Raw genomic sequence first — 8,576 nt, forward strand, 5'->3', positions numbered from 1 at the left:
CCCAGAGACCACGGGCTGCCATCAGTGTCTGGAGTGGAGCCTCAGCCCCCTGGGGCCGGCCAGGGGGTTGGTTGGGTCACTGATGGCTCTGTGTGGGCCCCGGGAAGGTTTGTACTCCTTCCGGAAACAAGCCCTTTTGCCCTCCAGTCATGGGGGCTTGTCCTTCGGGGCCACCTCCTCCAGGCCTGACTGCAGGGCAGAGCCAGCAGTCCTCAAGGCGACCCCCGTCCAGCTGGCTCCACAGTGGAGTCAAGAAAGAACACCGACTAGGACTTGGTGGAGGACCAGCACTGCACTCTTGTCCAGGGGAGGAGGTGGGGGCCCCTGATTTTATAGGGAGAGTGCTCCATGCTGGCAGCCAACTCAATCCAGCACTTACTCGCCGAGAGCTTCCCCATGCCAGGCACCGGGCCAGGCCCTAATAGTTCATTTTAGTGGGTTGAAACAATAGACAAAATAAGCAAATTACACAGTATATTAGAAGGTGATAGGGGCTATGGAGAAAAAGAAAAACAAAGCTGGGAGAGGAAATGGGGGTGCTGGGGGTAATTTTTTTTTTTTTAGGGCAGCACCCATGGCTTTTGGAAGGTCCCAGGCTAGGGGTTGAATTGGAGCCGCAGCTGCTGACCTACGCCACAGCCCCAGCAACACAGGATCCAAGCTGCATCTGTGACCTATGCCGAAGCTCACCGCACCACTAAAGGTGGGATTTTACCTGCATCCTCATGGATGCTAGTTGGGTTCTTAATCTGCGCCACAATGGGAACTCCAGGGGGTGAAGTGCTTAACAGGAGAGCTTTGCTGAGAAAGTGTCTCATAAGCAGAGCCTTGAAAGGTGGGCGTGAGCCATGCAGAGCCTGGAGAAGGCGTTCCAGGCTCAGGGAACAGCCGTGCAGAGGCCTCTGATCTCCCTGCCAGCAAGTGGTATGATGTGTTTCAGAACCACAGAGGGGTGGCCTGGCCCAAGTGGTGAGAACCCATAGGGAACGACAGAAGGGCTTAGAGAGGGGACAGGCCAGACTGCAGGGCCTCCGGGGCCACGGTAAGGAATCTGGTTTTACTCGGAGTGAGATGGACTGAGATGTGGTAAGACTAACTCAAAGCCACATTCAGCAGATTGGGTCAACCTTTCCAGAAAAGCAGTGGCAGTAAGAATCAAAAGCTTTAAAAATGTCCTCTTTTTCACCCGTGTAGATCTATTTCTAGGCATCTTCCTCAAGGAAAAATGGAAATTGCCGCAAAAATTTATATGTAAGTCTTCATCCATTCGTTCATTTAATAAACATGGATACCTGCTTGTAGAAATCACCTAAAATCCAAAACTAGGGGTGCAATTCAAAACCTTATTGCACATAGAGTTGATGAATTGTTACATAACCGTTAAAGATGCTCTTGCAAAGATTTGGACTTCCCTGGTGGCTCAGCAGGTTAAGGATCTGGTGTTATCACACTGTAGCAGGAGTTCAATCCCTGGCCTGGGAATTTCCACATGCTGTGGACTAAGCCAAAAAAAAAAAAAAGAAAAAAAAAGAAAGAAAAAGATTAAATAATGAAGGTTAATGTTTAAAACATATAAATGAAGGAAACAGGATAACTGACATTTGATAGGATCTCCATTGTTTTGTTTTGTGTTAATGGACACTGTGAATGAGCCATGAACATGTTCAGCTCAGTGAAAGAAGCCAGTCACAGAAGACTGCACAGTGCATATTCCATTTATATGAAATGTCCAGAACAGGCAAATCCTTAGAGACAGAAGGGAGCTTAGTGGTTACCAGGGGCTGGCTAGGGGGCAGGGGGTGACCACTAATGGACTACTAATGGGGATTCTTTTTGGGGTGATGAAAATATTCCAAAATTAAATCACAGTGATGACTGCCTAACCCGGTGAATATACTAAAAGCCACTGAATTGTATGCTTTAAAAAGGGTGAATTTTGTGATGTGTGAAATATATTTCAGTAAAGCTGTTATTGACAAATTACACCTATGCAAGTGAAGAAAGAGTGGAAAGAAACACAATAAAATAGTGGATGGTGGTTTTGCGGGGTTCGGGGAGTAAGTTATGAGTTTTCTTCTATAAATTCCCCATGGCAGTAAAGTTGCAAACAGACAAAGAAAAGGGACAAGTATGACATGAAAAGAGCTTTCTTGGGGACTTTTTTTTTTTTTGTCTTTTTAGGGCTGCACCTGCAGCATAAGGAAATTCCCAGGCTAAGGGTCAAATTGGAGCTGTAGCCGCTGGCCTACACCACAACCACAGCAACACAGGATCCAAGCTGCATCTGTGACCTACACTGCAGCTCACAGCAGCACTGGACCTTAACCCACTGAGCGGGACTAAGGATCGAACATGCGTCCTCATGGATACTACTAGTCAGGTTTGTTACCACTGAGCTACAATGGGAACGCCTCGGGGACTTTCGGAGGACTTCACACCCCCCTTCCAAGAAGGATTCTGTGGAATCCGTGAACTGTGATGTTTGCCCCAATTTTCCATGCTCCCCTCTGTCGGCAGTCAGCACTGCCTGGTCCCCTTGGGGTTGGGTGGGACTCTATGATGTGTTTTGGCCAATGATTTGTTAGTGAAAGTGATGTGTCACTTCTGAGCCGGCACAAGTAATTTCTGGTGGTAGACATTCCAGGGCTCTCTTTCTGCTGAAGCACAACCTTTGACTGTTCAGACAGGGCTGCTCTGTCGACCTGGGTCCTGGAGCCCAGAACCATCCCCACCAGACCTGAGAGGGGCACATGATGTGGGTGAGATAAAAAGCTTTGTTGTTTTGAGCCACTGCATTCTTGTTTTTTGTTGTTGTTATTGTTGCAACACAACCTAGAGGGTACTGACTAATGCATGCAAACAATGGGAGCTGAGCTGCACTGCTGGAGGATGCCCCCAGCTCTTTTCCCATTTAAAATGCCTTTCTATTTTTGAGTTCTCTTCAAAGCAAAGCTAGGACATAGAATCAGATATTGTCCTCATTTCACAGACAAGTCAAGGGATTTGTCTGTGGCCTCAGACCCACTTGGGGCCTCATCCAGATCTTCTGAATCTCTGCCCAGAGTTCTGGCCACAGCCACCCCTCAGTCTGGTCCAAGTAGATCCAGTCCCTGGACTGGGCCAAGCAGTAAAAGAGTATGGTCTGTGCAGGAAGGTTTGTCCTTCAAATAAACCAGAGACTTGACCACAGAGGGGGAAAAAAATGCACAGCTCTGGAGAATCTGGGAGAAATGGATCTAGAAAGAGAAGTACCATCTTCCATTTCTCCCAGGTGAACTTGACCTTAGGGAATTAAGGGGAACGAGAGACTAGGGTGGCAGGTGAAAAAGGAGGTCCAAAATCTCCAGGATGCAGAATTCTAAGAGGAGTTTTCCCTTTGTCTAATAGGATAGAGCTGGGGTTGTGGGAGCAGCCATATGGAAGAACAGGGGAGGGATGGGGTGGTGGTCGCTCAGGATGTCTGTTCGACGGGCCTCTGTCCACCTGTCTTTGGAGTTCTTATTCTTTGTGTTCCAAAATGGAAATGTCTTCCAACCTTTTTTTTTCTGATCACAAAAGTAATAATTACTGATAAAGAGTTCAAATGATGTCGGAGTTCCTGTTGTGGCTCTTCAGCTTAAGGACCTGATGCTGCCTCTCTGAGGATGTGGGGTTTGATCCCTGGCCTAGCTCAGTGAGTTAAGGCCCCCGCAATGCCTTAATAGGACGCAGATGCGGTTGGGATCTGGTGTTGCCTTGGCTGTAGTGTAGGCTTCAGCTGCAGTTCATGTTGAATCTCTAGCCTGGGAACTTCCATAGGCCACAGGTCTGGCTATTAAAAAAAAAAAAAAAAAAAAAGAGTTCAAATGATGCTATGTCTGTCTGTCAGTCTGTTTGAGTGTGTGTGTATGTGTGTGTGTGTGTCTGTCCATCTGTCTGTCTGTCTATCTAATCTCCTATTCTGTCCAGCTAGCCAGCCAACCAGCCAGCCAGCCAGCCAGCCAGCTATCTATCCAGCCATCTCCCATTTAACATCTATCTACATTATTTACACAAATGAATCTTTCTATAAAACCCACCTATCCATCCGCTGTCCCAGACAACTAACTGCACCCCCATCCACATTCACATCTTGCCATCTTTTTTCCTGTTGTGGTGAGAAAACAGAGGCTACAGGAAGAGAAATTCCATAATCTCCCACCACATGGTGCCCCGCCTGCCTGCTCTTCCTTCTCTTCCATAGTCCACTGTGAGGGAAACCTGTGCCCCCAGCCAAGGCCAGCCCTTCCTCCTGTGCCCTGGATCCCACCCGTCACCTACCTGAGGACACAGTGCCAGCAATGCTTCCCCCCACTTTCCTGCATCTCCTGCAAAGGTCCCCCTGAGATCCTCTGCACAGCATGGAAAATACCATCCAACATTGATTACCAGTCCTCACCTCCCACCCCAGCCCATCAGCAGCATTTGACACAGACCTTTGAGTAGATACGATTATTTTTAGCATTTTACAGATGTGCAGCTGGGCTGCAAGGTTGACTTTCCAAAGTTCTTAGAACTGGTGGTAAGGAGTGGATTCTGTTTTCAAAGCTGAGCTTCTCCTACTCCAAAACCCACCCTGTGGCAGAAGCCATCAGTGTCCTGCCTGCCAGTGTGCCCTGGCTGTTCCTGTCTCAGGATACACAGCAGGCCCAACATCTAGCAACCGGTGCCTGCACTTCTCAGCCTTGGCCGCTTGAAGCTGAGCAAGTAACTTCCGGTGGGAGCAGCCCTCAACCAACAATCAATAAGCCGTGTTTGGACACCTATGGTGGAGTGAATTAATGGATTCAGCTACCCTGGCGTGTGGAGTTCCCTGGCAGGGCTGAAGTCAGGTGCCCACAGTGGTAAAGAAGCAGGCAGTTTGGGAGTTCCCGCTGTAGCTCAGTGGGTTAAGAACCCGACTAGTATCCATGAGAATGTGGGTTCCATCCCTGGCCTCGCTCAGTGGGTTAATGATCCAGTGATGCGCCAAGTTGCAGGGTGGGTTGCAAATGCAACTCGGATCTGGCATTGCTGTGGCTGTGGTGTAAGCCAGCAGCTGTAGCTCTGATTTGATTCCTAGCCTGGGAATTTCCATATGCCTTTCTTTTTATGTGTGGTCCTAAAAAGAAAAAAAAAGTCGGGCTTTACTTTTACTGGCTGTTTCCCCTCAGCCACGCCCCTGCCACCTGCACTTCTTTGGGGCATCTCCCGAATACTCCACTTTTTCTCATGCCCTTGTCTCAGGGTCTGCTTCTGGGGCGGCTTAAACTAGGACACCCTCCTAACACAGGCTGTTCTGCCCTTCTTCTCCCATCACCTCAAGCTGTAAGCTTCCTGGAGCCCCAGAAACTCATACCTATTTCCCTTGCTTTGCCCACAATGCCTAACCATGCTCAGACACTCCATAAGTATGCATCAGAATCACTTATTGAGTCATAGGTGCCACCAAACTACAAATATGGGGCCAAGGGTCAGGGTCAAGCTCTCTTCCCTGCAGATGCTGCAGCTGCTGTTTAAGGTGCTGGTCAAATCTGAGACGATTAGTAAGTGTTGTCAGGTACCAGCCTTCCCCAGATCATTGAAACAACTGCCCTGCCAAAGGAAAATGAGCCTTTGACCAGGCTGAGCGCACGTGCAAGCCTGTTCCTCTTGAGCAGCCTCAAAAATGCCTTAGGGATCAGAGCTAAAGTGACCCTATAAGAGCTCAGTAAAATCTGAAATAAGCTGGTGTTTGTTGGTTGTCCTTTCTTCTCCACCCATCAGAGTGTGTGGCCCCTCATACTTGTATGGGGACAAGTACAATACGTTGGACAGAACTGAACTAGGTCAGATGAGCTGAGAGCTGGGCTCCCAACTTGAACCTGGGAATTCTCTCCCAGGTGCCACCCTCAAGATGACCACGTGCTGGGGAGGCTGGGCCCGGCGGGCAGCTGAGAACAGAGCTGCCCTGTACCATGTAGCTGACATACACCCTGCAAGGCAGTAATTACCTTCCCATCCCCATTTCACAGATGAGGAAACTGAGGCCCTGTGAGGTTCAATATGGCTCATTCAGGAAAAGGCGGTGATGGGCAGAGCTGGAATTCACAGCTATGCCTGGCTGCTCTGGGGCTCCTGCTCCCCACCCCACCCCCAACTCTAGGCCCCCAGACTCATCTAAAGGCTTGGTTGAACTTTAACATGCCTCCGCCCCACCCCACCTGCCCTGGGCAGGGTAAGGACATTTCGAGTAGAAGGAACGTGTCAGCTAGACATTGCTGCCTGCAAACTGTCCCAAATGTGATTGGCTTTGAACAGCAATCATTTATTCTTTTTTTTTCTTTTTCGGCCACCCCATGGTATATAGAAGTCCCAGGCCAGGGATCAGATCCAATCTGCAGTTATGATCTGTGCCACCGCTGCTGCAGCAATGTTGGATCCTTTAACCCACTGTGCCGGGCCAGAGATTGAACCTGTGTCCTGGCACTGCAGAGACACTGCTAGTGCCATAGCACCACATTGGGAACTCCCAATCCTTTATCATGCTCACCCATCTGTGTGTCTGCTGAGGGCTGGCTGACCCAATCTGGGCTCAGCTGGGCAGCTTGGCAGCGGCCGCAAGTCTGTCTGGCCTTGGGCCCTTTCTGCAGGCGTGGCTCAGGTGACTTTGGGGTTCATTCTGGGGCCCAGGCTGAAGGGGCAGCGATCATCCAAGGGGGTTGATCTCCTCTCCATGTCGGCAGAGGCACGAGAGAGCACATGGGCGTAGGACTGGCATGCTGCCATTCCTTCCTTGTCCCATTGGCCAAAGCAAGTCCCTTGGCCACTTGTAAATCATGGAAATGGGAGGTACTCTGCTCAAGTTGGGTGACTGCAAAATCTCGGGACAAAGGAAAGTAGGGGAGATGTGAAGAATAGACGTCAGTAATTTTACCTTTGAGGGAGACGAAGATTAATAGAAGGGAATGAAAGGCTGATGGGGAGCATTTCTACTGTGCATTGGGAAGACTTGGGGGCAAAGCGTCACCCCCACTGCCCCCCCCCCCCCGCCCCCGTCACACTACACAGGGAACAGCTGCTCACATCTTCAATATCTGTGCTAGGGACCTCCTCCAGAGGCTCCTCACTCCTGGGGGCCATCCTCCAGGCTTCTCAGCTCCTTAGCCTTCCTACCAGATCCTATTCACCTGCCTGGGCAAAAGGGTGTGTTTCAGCAATATTGGAGGAGCAGGAAGTGAGGAATAAAGCAATCTCCCTCTTTCCTTTCCCTAGAGCCAGCCAGCTCCTGTCTAGGTAGTGAATGACTTTTTTTTTTTTTGCTGTTTAGGGCCACACCCACGGCATATGGAAATTCCCAGGCTAGGGGCCAAATCAGAGCTGTAGCTGCCCACCTATGCCACAGCCACAGCAACGCAGGATCCAAGCTGCATCTGTGACCTACACCACAGCTCATGGCAATGTCGGATCCTTGACCCACTGAGCAAGGATAGGGATTGAACCTGCATCCTCATGGATACGAGTCAGGTTTGTTACCACTGAGCCACAGAGGGAACTCCGGTGAGTGACTTCTAAATACCATAACTAGTTCAGTAAATGGATTCTGGGGTGGGTGAGCAGGAGGGGGCAGGGAAAGGCTCTGGGTGACCAAGACCTGAGCTCTTAGGAGATGGAGCTATTTAGGTCTTGGGAACCACCAGCTGGCTCACCTGGAATTCTTCTCTTTGGCCTCTCTTTGGGGAGAGCTGGAGAAGCAGAGCTAAAAAGCATTAGGCAGACCCCAATAGGAAGATCCCAACCTGCAGAGCCCTGGTTGCTCCGCAGGTTAAGAATCTGGGTTGTTACTGCTGTGGCTCTGGTTCCAGCTGTGGTGTAGGTTCTATCCCTGGCCCTGGAACTTTGGCATGCCATGGGCACGGCCAAAAGAACCCTGCCCCAAACAGAGCGATCCCAACCATATTACATCCTTAGGAAATATAACACTTGGGAGGCATTCAGAGAAAATGGGAGGCATTCAGAGAAGTAATAATGAACTTGACTGATGACTGTGGCCTTCGCTGTTACTGTCACCAACTATTTCTACCTCTGAATTCAGAAGGGTCCCTGCTTCTCTGGAGTCAGGTTAAGACCACGTGATTTGCTTTGACCAGTGAAATGTAAACGTAGGTGGCAGGTGTCCCTTTGGGCAGAGGCTTTGAAAGACAGTGTGTGATTCACCATGGCACCCTCCCACAGCCATGGCGCTCGTGAAAGCAGATGTGGAAAGGAATGCCCATCCTTCAGAAGGGCTGTTATGTGAGTCAGTCTAGGTCATGAAAGACTGCAGCTTCCTGCTCTCTTGGGTCACCCACTCTTGGGGAAGCTAGATGTGGGGAAGCTAGAAGCCACGCCGTGACAGCCCACATGGAGAGCAGCTGAGGCCTCGGGCCATCTGCCACAACAGTGAGCCACCTTGGACGTGGCTCCTCCAGCCCCTGCCAACCTGCTTCCCAGCCCACAGTTTATAGCCTCACAGGAGACCCGTGAGTCAGATCTACCCAGCTGAGCGTCTCTCCGTTCCTTACCCTGAGAAACTGAATGAAACAAAATGATTGTTCTCA

This window comes from Phacochoerus africanus, chromosome 3 (genome assembly GCF_016906955.1).
Source record: "Phacochoerus africanus isolate WHEZ1 chromosome 3, ROS_Pafr_v1, whole genome shotgun sequence".
NCBI classification, from domain to species: domain Eukaryota; kingdom Metazoa; phylum Chordata; class Mammalia; order Artiodactyla; family Suidae; genus Phacochoerus; species Phacochoerus africanus.